Source organism: Dermacentor variabilis, chromosome 10, assembly GCF_050947875.1.
Source record: "Dermacentor variabilis isolate Ectoservices chromosome 10, ASM5094787v1, whole genome shotgun sequence".
NCBI classification, from domain to species: Eukaryota; Metazoa; Arthropoda; class Arachnida; order Ixodida; family Ixodidae; genus Dermacentor; species Dermacentor variabilis.
In genome coordinates this window covers 64,656,979-64,675,908 of record NC_134577.1, presented here as the reverse complement: position 1 = coordinate 64,675,908, position 18,930 = coordinate 64,656,979, and the positions used below count along the sequence as shown (strand labels likewise).

Here is an 18,930-nt window from a genome sequence, read left to right as displayed (position 1 = left end):
TAAATTCGTTCATTTATCAAGTAAGTTAGTGTGTGTAAGCGTGCATATGCGGGGCAGTGACAGATGGGTCGAACAGGAGTTTCGCACAGAAGTGAGCTAACATGACTCAGGTGAGGTTCTAACATACTATTAGAGGCTGATGTTCTGTTCCGCTCTAAGTTATTTTTAGAAATTCGTTCATTAATCAAGTAAATTAGCGTGTGTAAGCCGGCATTTGCAGGGGGAGTGATAAATGGGTGGAATTTGAGCTCAACATACAACTATACTATTGTAGGCTAATGTTTTTGTCCGCTGTAATTTATTTTGCTCAAGTTCGTTCATTAATCAAGAAAGTTAGTATCTCTAAACGTGCATTTGCAGGAGGAATGATGAATGGGCGGAATTTTAGCTTCACAGAGAACTATACTATTGTAGGCTGATGTGTTTGCCCTCTATAATTTATTTTCGGCAAGTTTTTCATTAGTCAAGAAAGTTGGTATCTGTAAACGTGCATTTGCAGGGGAGTGATGGAGGTGTCGAATTTGAGCTGCATATAGAACCATACTATTGTAGGTTAATGTTTTTGTCCGTTACAAGTTGTTTGCGCAAATTCCTTTATCAATCAAGTGTCTGTAAGCATGCATTTGCAGGGGGAGTAATGGATAGGTGGAATTTGAGTCTCATATAAAAGTGTACTATTATAGGCTGAGGTTTTTATATGCTATATGCCATTTTCACAAATTCGTTCAATAATCAATTTAGTATCGATAAACGCGCATTTCTAGTGGAGTGATGAATGGGTCGAATTTGAGCTCCACATGCAAGTGAGTTAACAGGGCTGAGCTGTAGGTTCTAACATACTATTTCAGGCTGATCTTTTTTCCACGATAAATTATTTGCGCAAATTCTTCTATGAATCAAGTTAGTGGGTGTAAGTATTTGCAGCGGGAGTGATTGATGGGTCGAACTTGAGCTTCACATAGAATTGATTGAACACGATTGAGCTGAAGTTCTAACCTACTAGTATAGGGAGATGGTTTTTTCGCTATAAGTTGTTTGCGCAAATTCGTTGATTAATCAAGTAAGTTATCGACCGTAAGCGTGCATTTGCGGGATGAGTGACGGATGGGTGGAACTTGAGACTCATATTAAAGTGTACTATTATAAGCTGAAGTTTTTGTACGCTATATGTTATTTGCAGAAATTCGTTAATAATCAAGTTAGTATCTATAAACGCGCATTTCTAGGGGGATTGATAGATGGGTTGAATGTGAGGTTCACATAGAACTGAGCTAACACGACTGAGCTGAGGTTCTAACATACTATCATAGGCTGATATTTTTTTGACGATAAGATATTTGCGCAAATTCGTTTAATAATCAAGTAAGTTAGTGTCTGTAAGCGTGCAATTGCAGGAGCAGTGAGGGGTGGGCGAAATTTGAGCTTCACATACAACTGAGTTAACAGGACTGAGTTGAGATTCTAACATACTATTAGAGGCTGATGTTTTTTCCGCAATATGTAATTTGAGCAAATTCCCTTAGTAATCATGCATTTATTGTCTATGTACGTGCATTGAGGTGAAGTGATGGATGCGTCAAATTTCAGGTTGAGAGAAAAGTGAGTTAGCACGATTGCGCAGAGGTTCTATGGGGCTATAGACTTACGTTCTTTCCGCGAATAGAAATTTGTGCATATTCGTTTAATGTTAATGTATATTAGTGTCTGCATACAGCCTTTTGCATGCGGAGTGATGGATGTGTCGAATTTGACCCTTTCAGAGATCTTGTTTCAGACGACATGGCTGAGGTTCCAACTGGCTCTAGTTTACGTTTTTTTTTCCAAGAAAAGAAATTTGCGCAAATTTATATTATCGGCGTGTAATTTAGTAACTGCGTGCGTTTGTTTGGAGGGGGGGGGATGATGGATAGCATGAATGGGCTGACTACCCTTTTCCGCGACAACAAATGTCTTCAAATTCGCCTAATAATCGTGTAGTTAGCGTCTGTGTATGTGCATTTGCAGAGGGAGTGAATGATGTGCGAAATTTCAGCTTTACAGGTAAGTTAACGCGACAGCGCAGACGTTCTATCGGACTGTAGACTTCCGTGGTTTCCGTGATGGCGTTCTTGCGCATATTCTTTTAATATTGATGCGAGTTTGTGTACGTGCATTTGCAGGGGTAGTGTTGGATGGATCGAATTTAAGCTTTACAGTGAAGTGAGCTAACGTGACGTCGCTGCGGTTCTGGCATGCTATAGGCTGATATTTCTTCTTCGATAAGCAATTTGCGCAAATTGATTTATCATCCATGTGTCTGCACACGTGTAGCTGTAAGGGGCGTGATGGATGCGTTTAGCTTGAGTGTTGCAGAGAACTGAGTTAGCACGACGTAGCGTAGGTTTTAATGTGCTAAATGCTTGTTTTTTTTTTGCTCTGTAAGTAATTTGTGCAAATGAGTTTAATAACTATGTAAGTTAGTATCTATATACGTGCATTTGTGCCACCGATGGCAATACTTCTCTTGTAGAGTCCATATAATTGCTGTCGCAATTAAAAGAAAGGAGATGGCGAAACCTGAGAACAAGCTTGAGTTTGATGGTGACCAGGCTAGCAACCCAGTGTCTCGTATCATGAAACATTTTTCCCCTTCCTGTCACATACGCAAACCACGTTTTCTTTTGTTTGCTTTCGTCCATCGCTGCCGAGAACAGCCGGCACGACATGGACCCGGTCGTGTCGGGCACTCATCTGTTGGCCAAGGACGTTGCCGGGGTTTCCTGCTTCGTCACCAGGTGAAGTGTGGGAGGCAGCACCGGAGGCAGCTATACGAGTCACAGAAACAAGGTGAGCTCTTCGAAGAATTTTTTTGCGTCGTAATCTTTCCAATATCACGAACTCTACAAGGTAAATTGCCTGTAAAATTATTTCGGTAGCTCTATACTCGAGCAGCCCAGCGTCACAAGGTCGACTGTGGTGTGCAAGGTATACTGCAGAGTCCGTTATGCATAATGTTTTTTTACTTTAGCCTGTTTAATGTGTTTTGTCGTTTATTCCGTCTTTCACTCGCTTTATTTTTCTGGCTAGAGTGCTATAGTTCGCACTCATCAATCAGTCCTGAACATGCGAATTAACTGCTTTTCGGCTCCTATTTCATCATTTGTGCTTCCTTTCGAAACTTGCATTATAATCACAGAAATTTTGGTAATGTTTCGAGTATATTGTGATGTGAAGACCGCTCTATATGGACGGAGAGAACGGCAGTTCCTCGTTCGAGAACTATTAGAAAAGTATACCATGTTCAATTCGTTTCAATTTTGACACTATTCTATCCGTATTTGAGTTTTTGAATATTGCTACTCGCATACCCTAAGTGAAATTCAAATACAAGCAAAATAGTGAATGAGAAGAATTACGGTGGGTGATATGGATCGCCCCCGAAAGATAGGAGGCGCGAACCGTGCTTATTCTAAGTTCGTGCAACGACTGCTTGTGACTGGTGCGCCATTAGCTTTCAGTGGCGCTGGTGTTCAGAGGGATATATTTTAATAGCGGGAAGCAGCGTAGGCGTACGGTTGTAGTCGGAGGGGGGTTGTTTAAAGGCGGACGAGGTATGTCTCTGCAGGAGAAGTACGGAACGAGGTCCCGTCACTTCCCGTTGTGCTGGTGTGATGGCCACTGGCGTAACGAAGAAGGAAGATAGCTGCTATGAATGCCATTCAGATAGAAAGGTGTGTTGACATGGAGGCTTTTAGTAAAACTGGTGGAACGTTATTCGATTGTTTAATCACAGCCGCAGCCTCATCTGCCCCTGTGGTCCAGTGAGGTGGTCAACTTTCTTTGCCTATTAGCCAACACAGTTGGCGGCATATTACCGCAATCTCCCGATATCGCGTGTAGGGGATAGTCCACACGGCTGCGTACTGCAAACGGCGATGTATCTCGTGTCATAATGGGGAAGATCTCATTGGTGGGTGGATGAGTGGATGGTCATGATGACGATGCTACCCGTGGTGGCCCGCCATCGGACATAGTGGATGAGGAAGAAGCTGTGGAGGATGTACATGCCAGGGATGGGCTTGTCAAGCAATGTCATATCTGCATTAAGAAGTGAAACGTTCCTACATGAACGTTATAAATATCGCTGCAGTTGTTAAATGTGTTATGAGCAGCGCACATTATCAGTAGGCAGCATTGCTTCCCAGACTGGAAAAGCGAAGCCTAATGCTGTGGCAAGCGCTCTGAGCAGTGGCCACAGCATATACGAGTATATGCTGTATATGAGATTATATGAGAACGCTATGAACGCTTATAGTGATCATCATATGTATAACAATTGTGTAGTAGTGTCAGGTGGTGGTTTGTTAGGACGAGGTTCGACTGTAATTTACGACCACATTATTTGTGGCCTGGATCATACTGTAAAACGTCGCTGTTTCGATCATACACCGCCATTGTTGCCATTGTTCTAATGCACGGAGTCTACTAAAACATTCCAAAACCTGTTAAAACCCATCATTAATTCCTTTGAATATAATAAAAAGCAAGGCTCACAAAATATTAGCATGTATGCTATAGCATACATGCTAATAGTGGACATTTAGTGCACTTTTGACTTCCTTCATCATATTAAATACAATAAAACCCAGTTATAGCAAAGTTGGAAGGGGAAGAAATTACTTCCTTCAATCCATTACTACGTCATATCGATTATTACGTGTACTGCACTACGAATTTCCAGGGTATTTGAAGGGGAATTTGACCAACTTTGTTATATCCATCATTACGTTATGCCCCGTTTCGTCATAACACAGTTTTGCTAATTCCTTATACCTCTGCAGCAGAACCCCCATTCATTGAATTGAGGTTCAAAGGTATATGCTGAGCTCCTAACTAGCACATTTTCACTTTTTGTGCATGCTACTACCGTCAAACTGATCGCGTTCATCATCGTATTTTTATGTCCACTGGGCAGGGCGACTGCTTCTTCCGACGATCTCCGATTAGCCCTGTCTTGCGCTAGCTGATTCCAACTTGCGCATGCAAATTTGCTAATGTCGTCATTCCACCTAATTTTCTGCCATCCTCTACTGCGCTTCTCTACCCTGGAACCCATTCTGTAACTCTAATATTTCAGCTGTAATTTTTTTCTCTGATTGCCAACTAGAATGTTGGCTATCCCTTTTTACTCTCTGATTCACACCGCTCTCTTGCTGTGCCTTAACTTTGAGCCTAAGATATTCCGTTCCATCGCTTTGCGCGGTCCTTAACTTCTTCTCGAGCTTCTTTGATAACCTTCAAGTTTCTGCCTCACATGTTAGCACCCGTACAATTCAGTGATTCTGCATATTTTCTTATTTTTAACGACAGTGGTAAGCTCCCAGTAAGTATTTGATAATGCCTGGCCGCCATTGGAATCTGAAGCTGGCAACGTTTAACGTTAGAACGCTATCTAGTGAGGCGAGTCTAGCAGTGTTATTGGAGGAATTAGAGGGTAGTAAATGGGATATAATAGGGCTCAGTGAGGTTAGGAGGACAAAAGAAGCATATACAGTGCTAAAAAGCGGGCATGTACTGTGTTACCGGGGCTTAGCGGAGAGACGAGAACTAGGACTCGGATTCTTGATTAATAAGGAAATAGCTGGTAAGATACAGGAATTCTATAGCATTAACGAGAGGGCGGCAGGTCTTGTTGTGAAACTTAATAAGAGGTACAAAATGAAGATTGTACAGGTCTACGCCCCTACATCCAATCATGATGACCAGGAAGTCGAAAGCTTCTATGAAGACGTGGAATCGGCGATGGGTAGAGTGAAAACTAAATACACTATACTAATGGGCGACTTCAATGCCAGGGTAGGCAAGAAGCAGGCTGGAGACAAGTCAGTGGGGGAATATGGCATAGGCTCTAGGAATAGCAGAGGAGAATTATTAGTAGAGTTTGCAGAACAGAATAATATGCGGATAATGAACACCTTTTTCCGCAAGCGGGTTAGTCGAAAGTGGACATGGAGGAGCCCGAATAGTGAGACTAGAAATGAAATCGACTTCATACTCTGCGCGAACCCTGGCATCATACAAGATGTAGACGTGCTCGGCAAGGTACGCTGCAGTGACCATAGGATGGTAAGAGCTCGAATTAGCCTAGACTTGAGGAGGGAACGGAAGAAACTGGTACACAAGAAGCCAATCAATGAGTTAGCGGTAAGAGGGAAACTAGAGGAATTCCGGATCAAGCTACAGAACAGGTATTCGGCTTTAACTCAGGAAGAGGACCTTAGTGTTGAAGCAATGAAGGACTATCTCATGGGCATCATTAAGGAGTGCGCAATAGAAGTCGGTGGTAACGCCGTTAGACAGGAAACCAGTAAGCTATCGCAGGAGACGAAAGATCTGATCAAGAAACGCCAATGTATGAAAGCCTCTAACCCTACAGCTAGAATAGAACTGGCAGAACTTTCTAAGTTAATCAACAAGCGTAAGACAGCGGACATCAGGAACTATAATATGGAGAGAATTGAACAGGCTCTCAGGAACGGAGGAAGCCTAAAAACAGTGAAGAAGAAACTAGGAATAGGCAAGAATCAGATGTGTGCGTTAAGAGACAAAGCCGGCAATATCGTTACTAATATGGATGAGATAGTTCAAGTGGCTGAGGAGTTCTATAGAGATTTATACAGTACCAGTGGCACCCACGACGATAGTGGAAGAGAGAATAGCCTAGAGGAATTCGAAATTCCACAGGTAACGCCAGAAGAAGTAAAGAAAGCCTTAGGAGCTATGCAAAGGGGGAAGGCAGCTGGGGAGGATTAGGTAACAGCAGATTTGTTGAAGGATGGTGGTCAGATTGTTCTAGAGAAACTGGCCACCCTGTATACGCAATGCCTCATAACCTCGAGCGTACCGGAATCTTGGAAGAACGCTAACATAATCCTAATCCATCAGAAAGGGGACGCCAAAGACTTGAAAAATTATAGACCGATCAGCTTACTGTCCGTTGCCTACAAAGTATTTACTAAGGTAATCGCAAATAGAATCAGGAACACCTTAGACTTCTGTCAACCAAAGGACCAGGCAGGATTCCGTAAAGGCTACTCAACAATAGACCATATTCACACTATCAATCAAGTGATAGAGAAATGTGCAGAATATAACCAACCCTTATATATAGCTTTCATTGATTACGAGAAAGCGTTTGATTCAGTCGAAACCTCAGCAGTCGTGGAGGCATTACGGAATCAGGGTGTAGATGAACCATATGTAAAGATACTGGAAGATATCTATAGCGGCTCCACAGCCACCGTAGTCCTCCACAAAGAAAGCAACAAAATCCCTATAAAGAAAGGCGTCAGACAGGGAGATACGATATCTCCAATGCTATTCACAGCATGTTTACAGGAGGTATTCAGAGGCCTGGAGTGGGAGGAATTGGGGATAAAAGTTGATGGAGAATACCTTAGCAACTTGCGATTCGCTGATGATATTGCCTTGCTTAGTAACTCAGGAGACCAATTGCAATGCATGCTCACTGACCTGGAGAGGCAAAGCAGAAGGGTGGGTCTGAAAATTAATCTGCAGAAAACTAAAGTAGTGTTTAACAGTCTCGGAAGAGAACAGCAGTTTACGATAGGTAGCGAAGCACTGGAAGTGGTAAGGGAATACATCTACTTAGGGCAGATAGTGACCACGGATCCGGATCATGAGACTGAAATAACCAGAAGAATAAGAATGGGCTGGGGTGCGTTTGGCAGGCATTCTCAAATCATGAACAGCAGGTTGCCACTATCCCTCAAAAGGAAAGTGTATAACAGCTGTGTGTTACCAGTACTCACATATGGGGCAGAAACCTGGAGGCTTACGAAAAGGGTTCTGCTGAAATTGAGGACGACGCAACGAGCTATGGAAAGAAGAATGATGGGTGTAACGTTAAGGGATAAGAAAAGAGCAGATTGGGTGAGGCAACAAACGCGGGTAAACGACATCTTAGTTGAAATCAAGAAAAAGAAATGGGCATGGGCCGGACATGTAATGAGGAGGGAAGATAACCGATGGTCACTAAGGGTTACGGACTGGATTCCGAGGGAAGGGATGCGTAGCAGGGGGCGGCAGAAAGTTAGGTGGGCGGATGACATTAAGACGTTTGCAGGGACAACATGGCCACAACTAGTACATGACCGGGGTAGTTGTAGAAGTATGGGAGAGGCCTTTGCCCTGCAGTGGGCGTAACTAGGCTGATGATGACCATATACACTACAACCCATATTTATTTTTGTGTAAATTTCCTTCCCATGGTAAGGCTCACCTGTCAATAACTGACCTGGATAAACGGAACCCAGTCCAGACTCTAAAAAAATTAAATGGGGTTTTACGTGCCAAAACCACTTTCTGATTATGAGGCACACCGTAGTGGAGGACTCCGGAAATTTCGACCACCTGGGGTTCTTTTACGTGCACCTAAATCTAAGTACACCAGTGTTTTCGCATTTCGCCCTCATCGAAATGTGGCCGCCGTGGCCGGGATTCGATCCCGCGACCTTGTGCTCAGCAGCCTAAGCAGACTCTAGAGGCTGATTGGCGATGATTTCTTGTTTCCTTGCCAGGCTGTTTATCATTGCCTTTGTGCTCTGCATATTAATCATCAACCTTACCCTTTCGCTCGAACTGATAAAGATGTCTTATTGCTTCATCATCTTCATGCAACCAGTCTGAAAACTAGCGTAAGTGTTGTAATCTGTACAGAGTACTTCAGTAGGGTATAACGTGACTGTGTCTTCTTCGCTCATGGTGCCTACATGTGAAGTTGGAGCTTCTTGTTCATTTTGGGCTAGCTGTGGCAGGAAAGAAATGCAGACAAAAGCTCCGAGTTAAGTAGCACCCTCTCGTGATAAAGAGCTGCAGTCGCATGTAAGGCTAGTGCTTAGACTAAGAAAACCCTGCTTTAAACATCTCATTGCAACGTTGGAAGAGAACCGTAGTGAATTTTTCCTGTATTTACTCAAATGGTTCTGAATACCTTACAAAACACTTTTACACAATTAATATGGGTTCTGCACCTGATCTGCAAATTATTTTAGGAAGTAGTAAGGAAAGCATGTTGTAGAGTACTTTACTTTTGCAAGCTGGTCATTTTTGGTCCTATACTGAGCTTCGCAATATTTTGCTAGTACTCAACTTAAGAATGCACAATTTTTTCGTTCTTTTTAATTTTATTTACCCTAAATGCCCATCGCGCATTGCCTAGGGGGAGGGGGGAATACAATTTTAGTACAATGAACACTAAAAGTTATGCACACAACAAAAAATATAGCGGTGGTAATACACTTAAGCGCTCTTGCATAAAGAAGTAAACATACAATTTACCACACAAACGCGGGAATACGAAAAAGAAAATTTACAGAAATCAGTACAGCAATTTGGGCATGCAGATACCGAAGGGTGGGGATCATTTATTTGGTACGTCATAAAAATAACTGAAGAACACCGCAATCAAAGTTGGAAGAAGACGTGCCATTTGCAGGGGCCAAAACTACCGAATATCATTCGAAAGATCGCAGCACGCCAGCATCGGAGGTGAAGGACGTGAGAGAGCACGCGTATTGGCCAGCGTCACGATGGACGTTAGTCGTAGGGAGAAGTGGGTCGGAGACGGCTGCGGTGGGAGAGGAGGACGTGAGCTGTGCTGCGCATTTGTTGCCGAACACAAACCGGACGCACGGGCTCTCGCGCGAGAACTTTGTGGCGCTCGAAAGTTTAGGTACTGCGTGCACTTGGCTAGTTTTTATACCAAGTGCGGTGTAGATCAGACGCTGTGGTCGGCGCTAGGAACCGTGGTCGGTAAATTTCCTCTCCCCTGACTGTCTAATCGAACGGTGTGCAAATTCCCGAAAAATAATGAGTAAAACACGTGACAAGCGTTTATTTGTGCCGAAAAGAGTTGCCAGATCTCTCAAATGTTTTATTTTTTTTTTCAATTTTTGGACAGTTGCAGAACAGCCTGCTCAATGGAAGTGGCGATGACGGCGAGAATGTCCCCACCACTTACTTCAAATGACAGTCCCTCGAGCAGAAGCAAGTTGGTGCTTGGACCGCCCGCACGGCCGCTGGCCCAGGCTGGAATGCTTCTGCTGGAATGTCAGGTCTCGAAACTATATCCAAGTGACCACATTTATTGTCCCGACAACGTGGTCATTGGCATCATTGCCCACTATTGCGGAGAACACATGGTTACGCAAACATACACATACAAAACAAAAATGACGGGAAACAGAGCTGCACATAAGGTCAGACGACGACAATGACAACGTACAACGCCGATCACATGCACGACGGCTCTCATGTCACGTGTCGTGGGTCGAACTAATGATAAGTGTTTGCAGCAGCAGGCGCTGGGCAGACTAAGGAGCGCTGGAGGCGAGGGGGGGGGGGGGGAGATTGATCATCGAAATAGATTACCGAAGAGACCGGGGCTTAGCTCTTGTCCAATGGGTAAAGGCAGAGGAAATACAAGGAGTAGAATGCTGGTTGAACCCTGGGGTAGGGATAGATACCGGATAGAACGGAAAACAGGGCGAAGTTTCAGGAAAGTGGCTCTTAAGCATGACGTGACTGCCCCACCTTATTCTGCCTATGAACGCACTTCTTCTATCCTTGTCCTTCGCCATACGTTCGTTCTTCACCTAACGTGACGTGGCCTAACCTAATGTTAACCTGCTTTAATTACCCGCTCGCTATAGTTGTGTGTTCTGGTGCTTGTTACAGTGTGGAAATTTATTCAACTACCAAATATTAGCGCATAAAGGCAGGCTGGATTTTACTTGGTACATGCAAGTGTTCCAAGTTGACTATCATGCGCAATGGCATTAGCTGCGCAACACCGCTACGCAGGCCTGGAGCGGAAAAAGGAAGAGAGAAATAAGTTTCCACGCTGCCGCCGCCGAAGCACCAATCTGTATCGTTTGGATGTTACTGATGGCGTGAACTAATAAACGTGTGGCATCCTCCGCAACTCTTAATACTAACTGCGTTCGTGGACGAAAGATGGTGGGGCAGTTACGAGCTTTTGCAAAATGCGCAATTTGGGTGTGGCTAGCTACTGTCTGTTGGTCAAGCTGGTGTAGCGAAGTCTGCTGAAGCGTCCAGCCCGAAGCGGCTAAGATCGGACGGCACTGTGCAGGTGTGGTCTGTCCTTGAGTTTTGCGTGGTTGGGAGACTAGCTGAGTGTCCAAACTTGTAGAAATTAGTGAGGCCCGAGGGCTAAAATACTGGTAAGCAGTGTGGCCAACATTGCATTCGTAAATTAGCGGACCCGGCCGAGCGTTTGCCGGAAGTACGTAATCCCTCTGAAGTTTCAAACGAAGGTTTTCGCTTACTTCAGCCTGTTTATTAAACTTCTTACATGAATATACACAGTAGCAGGAGGAAGAACCACACTCGTTCAAACACCCTTGTTTATGTGAGCTATTGTCCGCCTATTGGAATGTTTTTTTTTAACAAACAAGGCAACCCCGAAATAGAGAAAATAATGCTTCTATTGAAATGAACGTTTCAGAAAAATGTGATCTCGCACTCAGTTTGCGAGCTCCACCCACCGCGTCGGAATGCAAAATTTGTTCGATATATTCACAGCATTGTTTGGTGTCCGCATGCTGTTTTTTTCACCAACGAGTTTCAGGAGCCTTTTAACCTTGTAATTCCTAACGCATCTTCTGTATACTGCGCTGTTTGAGACAGCGAAGTTAGGATTATCGCTTGTGAAACACAAGTAGCGAGATTATTGGGATGTGGCCCAGTGTAATTATTGAATAGCTTAAGATCTCAATTACTGTCTTGAGTGCTAACTGTCTTCACTCTTACATATTCTGTTTAGCACAAATGTACCCTCCATGGCGAGAAATAAAGGTGGCAAAATTCTGTGAGTTTTCTGTGAGGTAGAACTGTGTTTGGGCATTACAGGATTAAATACTCCCCAAGACTGTTGTCAGTGTCGTTGGAAGCTTCGAACAGCAAAATGTCCAACGTAAGTATTCGAAAACTTCATCAACGGACTGCCTCATGAACGGACAAAGAATATTGGTGGCACCTGACTTCAAGGTGCCTTGCGAAAATCGCACTCGAAGACGCTGCAGGTAGAGTTCACTCAATATACCTGGATGACTCAATACGCAGACTGTTGTTCAGACGCGCGTCATGATTCTGTAGCCGGCAAGGGTACACATACTATTGACGTTTTCCATAGGCTAAGCAATCGCCGTACAGGAATGAACCACTTAATATATCGCACACAGGTTAGCGCTGTTTTGCAGTTTAGTAGCGCACTTTTCTGAGCTGCGTTGTTCTACAAGCTTCACCCTTTTATCTCTTGAAACGGCAAGCTGTGGGCTCGATCCTAGCCTAATCATGATCAGCCTATCTATGTCCGTTGTAGGACGAAAGCCTTTCCCTGCGATCTCCAATCACCCCTGTCCGGCGCTAACCGATTCCAACTCGCGCCTGCAAATTTCCTCATTTCATCACCCCGCCTAATTTTCTGGCGTCATCGACAGCACTTCCTTTTGTACCCATTCTGTAACTTTAACGTTGTACCCGTTATCTATAATATGCATTACATGCTCTGCACTGCTTCACTTTTTTTTCCTCTTTGTGTCAATTGGTGCGTCGGCTATCGCCGTTTGTTCGCTGATCCGCACCCCTCCTTTCCTGTCTGAACGTGGCGCCCAACATATTTCGTCTCATTGCTTTCTGCGTGGTCTTCAACTTGTTCTGGAGCTTCTTAACCGCAATGTTTCTGCCCCATATCTTAGCATCATTAGAACGCACTCATTTCTGATGTAAGTAAACGCGCTTTTTCACAGACTCTAGAGGCTGATTGGCGATCGTGAACTCTAGTTCCCTTGCCAAGCAATTGAACGTTGTTTTTTAATTGTATGTTGATGTTTAACCCCACTCTTGCACTTTATCTCAACGTCCTCGATGATTTGTTGTAATTTATGCGTAGTGTTGCTGAACAGGACAGCGTCATCTGCAAACCAAAAGTTGCTCAGATATTCGCCGTTAAACCTCACTCTCAAGCCTTCTCAGTTTAACAGCTTCAATAATACCTCGAAGCATGCAGTGCATTGCATTGGAGCGGTTGTATTTCTTTGCCTGAACCCCTTCTTGATAACTGCACTTCTTGTGGAGTACCAAGGCAGTTGTGAAATCGTAGATTTCAAACGTATTCGCGTGTGCTTCTTGTACTCCGTGGTTAAGCGATGCTTTTATGACTGCTGGTATCTCTACAGAATCAAAGCATCAAATCCGTTTTCATATCTGCGAAATCCAAAGAGGGGTTGATTTTGTTCTACAGATTTCTCGATTGCCTGATTAATGACATCGATGCCTTACTTTGTGGAATATCCATTCCTGTAGGTAACGTGTTCTCTTGGTTGACTGAAGTGTTGTCCTTATTCTATTGGAAATCGGTGAATATTGTCTGCGATACTGAAAGCAAGATTAATGGACCCAAAATGTTTTGAATTTCGTTACGTATCCATTTATGTGTATTAATGTAGTGTTGGCATTCTTCTAGTTCTCTGGTACAATGTTGTGAAGGGCCGCAGGTTTTTCAAGCATGATATATCCTTCAGCTTCGATTAACTTGGCTCTTAAAACAGCAAAAGCGGCCGGAGAAGACTGATTAGCTTCATCGTTATGGGGGAGACTGCATAATGTTAATTACTACTACGAGTGAAGGTGGTATGGCTGCTTTGGGTACTGCTGGAGTCGGTATAAAAATCCTCCACTGCTTTTAGTATATGTTCGATGTTCCTAATATTACCGTACTTACCTTTCAGTGTATACGTCTTCGCTTGTCCTATGCCACGTTTTCTTACTGATTTCAAGCTGTGTCTATAACGTGAGAAAGAGTAACGAAGCAGTGAAATATATTTTCGAATATCCGTTCTCATTGTTGATCAGTGGTACTTACACAGCGGCAACATTCCTACCGTAACTGTGCGACCGTTCTTTGCTTGAAGAAATATTTTGATGGGGGCAAAATGCGAAAACAGCGGTGTACTTAGATTTAGGTGCACGTTAAAGAACGCCGGGTGGTTGAAATTTCCGGAGTCCTCCACTACGGCGTGCCTCATAAAGTGGTTTTGTCACGTAAAAATCCATATTTTTGCTTTAACAAAGTCCCGGTGTGAGTTTTCACGAGGACTGTTATAGCCTGCTAAAAGACTACGCCGTCTTGCTTAGAACATCGCAGTATAGGTTTTTATACAGTCTGAACGCCTTGCTTCTCTTTCGGAAGACAGACCAGAGGAAACATTTCGGGCATTGCAGCCTCCTACCTATCCTCTCTTCCACCCGATTTCACGCCCGCAGCAAGATCCGCTTTGTGGTGCCTCCGGCAGCTACAAGTGCGGCTTTCGATTCCAGGAGTTGAAGAAAGGCAGCCTTTAATCTGTATGGTGCACTTACGAACGAAAGCTATACTAGAGGGAACTGTGGCACTGGTTATTATTGTCGTGCTTGCGGCTTCTAAAGTTTTTCCGACGTTTACGATATATTCGTAAATTTTCAAGCACTCGTACTTCTCTCAACCTATAGCGAGGCAATTTGTGTACATTATTTGTTCCTAACTGATCATGCCGTTCCAAAACATCTTTAAAACTCCTATGTAGAGCTCCCATACAAACCAGCGCGAAAATTCGATTGAGTAAATTTTCGTTGCAATAATGACGATGATAACGCACCCGTATTTTCCGTCTACTGGACTCCCAGCGATGTCCCCCATCTTCCGCCATCTGACCAGATTTTTATTAGACTACTGGGACTTCGTCTACACATTACATAGCCTGCAGAGCTGATTTCCCTTTAGTGGCGACTAAAATCTAATATCGCCATAAGGCGAAAAGTTGGCCAAGCGAACGTCGTCGTTGGTGGGATGCCTGCCGAGTGAGTGTTCTATGACCCGCTGCGTCCAGGTAGGCAACGGACTCCTCCGTATCGTTAACGGACCCGGAAAAGCAACGCCACTGCCGCCGTGGCGTTGCTGTATTTATTCTGCAGATTTCTCGACGACATTCCGGTGGCTGAGTGGAGGCCGGAACACGACCTGATGCACTAGCCGACCCCCACCCTAAATCCTCAGCCAACCTACCTCCTCGCGACCGCCTAGTCGACCCACTCCGAGCCGAAGTTACAGATGCCCCACACTAAGTTAACGATAGTTCGAGCCGCGGTGCCCGCAACTTTTTTTCAAGCAGTGCGCGCGCTGGGAATCGAACCACCGCCGCTGGAGTTTCCTTGGGATCCCAAGCTAAACATGTAAACCACTCAACCACCGGAGCGGCACAGCAGCATAGCGATGGAAGGCGACCAGTATCTTGAGGCAAGCAGCAGCTAGCGATAACAGCTGACTAGCCCGGTTGTTACGATAACAGACGAGAATCACGGCCTCTATCCGGACCTATAATGATGTAGAGATATAGGCTGGAAAGGGACGGAATGAAAGACGCGCTCCAAACATCGCCCGACATACAAGGCCCAATGCCGAAGGCTACAATGCCCGAAAATGTTTCCTGTGGTCTACCTTCTGAAAGGAAGGCGTTCAGACTGTACCGAGACCTATACTGCCATGTTCCAAGCAAGACGGCGTAGTCGTTTAGCAGGCTATAACAGTCCTCGTGAGAACTCGTACAGGAATTTTCTTCAGGCCAGGAACAGTCGCATAGTTACGATAGGAATATTGCCGCTGGGTATGTAGCGCTGATCAGCAATGAGAAAATAACGGCTTACCATTTTTTCAATTTTTCGGCAAAAATTATTCTGTGCCTAATCGTTTATCGCGTTAAACGGCATCAGCGCAAGACCGGGGACTCAAATATGCCGAGAAGGAGCGATTTCGATACACTGTATTTTTCGCCGGAAAAATGATATTTTCCTGGGCTATAGGCTTAGCATTTTTTCAATTTTTCGGGGAAAATTATTCTGCGCCTAATGGTTTATTTATCGCGTTAAACGGCATCAGCGGAAGCACGGGGACTCATATGCCTAGAACGAGCGGTTTCCATTCACTTTATTTTTGTCAGAAAAATGATATTTTCCTGGGCTATAGGCTTAGCATTTTTTCAATTTTTCGGGGAAAATTATTCTGCGCCTAATCGTTTATTTATCGCATTAAACGGCATCAGCGCAAGCCCGGGGACTCAAATATGCCGAGAACGAGCGGTTTCGATACACTATATTTTTCGTCGGAAAAATGATATTTTCCTAGGCTATAGGCTTAGCATTTTTTCAATTTTTCGGGGAAAATTATTCTGCGCCTAATCGTTTATTTATCGCGTTAAACGGCATCAGTGCAAGCCCGGGGACTCAAATATGCTGAGAACCAGCAGTTTCGATACACTTTATTTTTCGTCGGAAAAATGATATTTTCCTGGGGCTTAGCATTTTTTCAATTTTTCGGGGAAAATTATTCTGCGCCTAATCGCTTATTTATCGCGTTAAACGGCATCAGCGGAAGCCCGGGGACTCGAATATGCCGAGAACGAGCGGTTTCGACACTTTATTTTTTGTCGGAAAAATGATATTTTCCTGGGCTATAGGCTTAGCATTTTTTCAATTTTTCGGCAAAAATTATTCTGCGCCTAATCGTTTATTTATCGCGTTAAACGCCATCAGCGCAAGCACGGGGACTCAAATATGCCGAGAACAAGCGGTTTCCATACACTTTATTTTTTGTCAGAAAAATGATATTTTCCTGGGCAATAGGCTTAGCATTTTTTCAATTTTTCGAGGAAAATTATTCTGCGCCTAATCGCTTATTTATCGCGTTAAACGGCATCAGCGCAAGCACGGGGACTCAAATATGCCGAGAACAAGCGGTTTCCATACACTTTATTTTTTGTCAGAAAAATGATATTTTCCTGGGCTATAGGCTTAGCATTTTTTCAATTTTTCGGGGAAAATTATTCTGCCCCTAATCGTTTATTTATCGCGTTAAACGGCATCAGCGGAGCACGAGGACTCAAATATGCCGAGAACGAGCGGTTTCGATACACTTTATTTTTCGTCGGAAAAATGATATTTTCCTGAGCTATAGGCTTAGCATTTTTTCAATTTTTCGGGGAAAATTATTCTGCGCCTAATCGCTTATTTATCGTGTTACACGGCATCATCGGAAGCCCGGGGACTCAAATATGCCGAGAACGAGCGGTTTCGACACACTTTATTTTTCGTCGGAAAAATATTTTCCTGGGCTATAGGCTCAGCATTTTTTCAATTTTTCGAGGAAAATTATTCTGCCCCTAATCGTTTATTTATCGCGTTAAACGGAATCAGCGGAAGCCCGGGGACTCAAATATGCCGAGAACGAGCGGTTTCGATACACTTTATTTTTTGTCGGAAAATTGATATTTTCCTGGGCTATAGGCTTAGCATTTTTTCAATTTTTCGAGGAAAATTATTCTGCCACTAATCGTTTATTTATCGCGTTAAACGGCATCAGCGGAGCCCGGGGACTCAAATATGCCGAGAACGAGCGGTTTCGATACACTTTATTTTTCGTCGGAAAAATATTTTCCTGGGCTATAGGATTAGCATTTTTTCAATTTTTCGAGGAAAATTATTCTGCCCCTAATCGTTTATTTATCGCGTTAAACGGCATCAGCGGAAGCCCGGGGACTCAAATATGCCGAGAACGAGCGGTTTTGATACACTTTATTTTTTGTCGGAAAATTGATATTTTCCTGGGCTATAGGCTTAGCGTTTTTTCAATTTTTCGGGGAAAATTATTCTGCGCCTAATCGCTTATTTATCGCGTTAAACGGCATCAGCGGAAGCCCGGGGACTCGAATATGCCGAGAACGAGCGGTTTCGATACACTTTATTTTTTGTCAGAAAAATGATATTTTCCTGGGCAATAGGCTTAGCATTTTTTCAATTTTTCGAGGAAAATTATTCTGCGCCTAATCGCTTATTTATCGCGTTAAACGGCATCAGCGCAAGCACGGGGACTCAAATATGCCGAGAACAAGCGGTTTCCATACACTTTATTTTTTGTCAGAAAAATGATATTTTCCTGGGCTATAGGCTTAGCATTTTTTCAATTTTTCGGGGAAAATTATTCTGCCCCTAATCGTTTATTTATCGCGTTAAACGGCATCAGCGGAGCACGAGGACTCAAATATGCCGAGAACGAGCGGTTTCGATACACTTTATTTTTCGTCGGAAAAATGATATTTTCCTGAGCTATAGGCTTAGCATTTTTTCAATTTTTCGGGGAAAATTATTCTGCGCCTAATCGCTTATTTATCGTGTTACACGGAATCATCGGAAGCCCGGGGACTCAAATATGCCGAGAACGAGCGGTTTCGACACACTTTATTTTTCGTCGGAAAAATATTTTCCTGGGCTATAGGCTCAGCATTTTTTCAATTTTTCGAGGAAAATTATTCTGCCCCTAATCGTTTATTTATCGCGTTGAACGGAATCAGCGGAAGCCCGGGGACTCAAATATGCCGAGAACGAGCGGTTTCGATACACTTTATTTTTTGTCGGAAAATTGATATTTTCCTGGGCTATAGGCTTAGCATTTTTTCAATTTTTCGAGGAAAATTATTCTGCCACTAATCGTTTATTTATCGCGTTAAACGGCATCAGCGGAGCCCGGGGACTCAAATATGCCGAGAACGAGCGGTTTCGATACACTTTATTTTTCGTCGGAAAAATATTTTCCTGGGCTATAGGATTAGCATTTTTTCAATTTTTCGAGGAAAATTATTCTGCCCCTAATCGTTTATTTATCGCGTTAAACGGCATCAGCGGAAGCCCGGGGACTCAAATATGCCGAGAACGAGCGGTTTTGATACACTTTATTTTTTGTCGGAAAATTGATATTTTCCTGGGCTATAGGCTTAGCATTTTTTCAATTTTTCGGGGAAAATTATTCTGCGCCTAATCGCT

General features: G+C 43.7%; 1 long non-coding RNA gene across 1 annotated transcript in view; it reads left to right on the top strand.

Moving 5' to 3' along the window:
• LOC142559589 (uncharacterized) overlaps positions 1–11,889 on the top strand; it is a 39,831-nt gene extending 27,942 nt beyond the window's left edge. The window contains exon 2 of the long non-coding RNA XR_012823164.1: positions 9,962–11,889. This is a non-coding gene — a long non-coding RNA (uncharacterized LOC142559589). The remainder of the gene's footprint in view (positions 1–9,961) is intronic.
• The last annotated feature ends 7,041 nt before the right edge of the window (positions 11,890–18,930 follow it).